A 1,246-nucleotide genomic window follows, 5' to 3' on the forward strand; every position below is an offset into this window, starting at 1 on the left:
CTGAAGTTGAAACATAACACAGCAAAGGGAGCATCTGTTCAGTTTTTGACAACTTTCTCAAGACTTAAAATAGGATAAAGGAACTAACGCTGTAACTTTCTTGATGAAAAAATAACTTTATTTTGAATGCTGCAGAACTTTTTTACAGTTTTAATAATTGCTTTTAAAGTACAGTATTCAATTGAAACATCGTATTATGTACTTCTAGTTCTGTTTGCATACCAGTCTCAAGTAAGGAAGTCATTGAAGGGAGTCTTATTTATTGAATACTTTTTCTCTAAGCATGATGTTACAGATGGAACTTGAGTTGTTATACCCAGACGTTTATATGTTGAAAGTTTATTGCTTATGTAATAATAAAAAGAAAAAAAAAAGTGCCTGAATTGTTTGGTAATAGCACATTAGCTCAGGATTTTCCAATTAATGACCTTTTAGGTTGTGCAATAGATTTTACACCTCTGTTCAGTCATTTCCATAAAGCAGTATTTTGTATTACTTTGGATTAATAATATACTTGGGTTTCTCATGTGTATATACATTTGTAAATTGTTAGAATATTGGAACAACTTCCAAGATTTGATAAAAATTAATGGTAACAGGCAGGTATGTAAAGTACTGTAGCAGTAGCTTATAACTGCACTGAAAGCATATTTGGGTTTGTTAGAGGATTAATTGGTTTGTATTCAAAATTATTCTGTCTCATTATATTTTGGTGTATGAGATTCTTGACCAAGCCACATGTTCTCTAATCTTTTCTGTCATAAATGATTTGGTGATTTCCTGGATTCTAAAATTGGGGCCTGAAGTATTACAAGAAAAACAAAAAATGTAAGTTTTTGAAAGCATGTCTTCTAACAAAGAAATTGTTCATAATTGAAACTGCTTTAAATGCAGATAGCTGGCGATTTTGTTCAGAATGATTCTCTGAAGTTTTACCCTACTGCATTATTGTTAGGCTGTGTGCAAAACTCGAATAGCCAGACCTGTTTCATAAGCAGCTATAAACAGAATTGTGTTTATTTCCTGTTTGTAGCCTTTGCCTTAATTCATTATCTATGCTAGGGTTGTGTGTTTGTATTGCAGATTTGTTCGGACTTCTTATTGACAGTAGATTAAAAATGCATAGCACATAGTCTTAAGAGATGTTCTTTTCCAAGAAAAAAGTTGTTCACAATATCCAGAATACATGCAGGCAGATGTATTTCCATATAGAATGCAGGCTAGTCTCTGTTGTGGCTGGTAGATC

The sequence above is a fragment of the Corvus brachyrhynchos genome, unplaced genomic scaffold (genome assembly GCF_000691975.1).
Source record: "Corvus brachyrhynchos isolate BGI_N302 unplaced genomic scaffold, ASM69197v1 scaffold11, whole genome shotgun sequence".
NCBI classification, from domain to species: Eukaryota; Metazoa; Chordata; class Aves; order Passeriformes; family Corvidae; genus Corvus; species Corvus brachyrhynchos.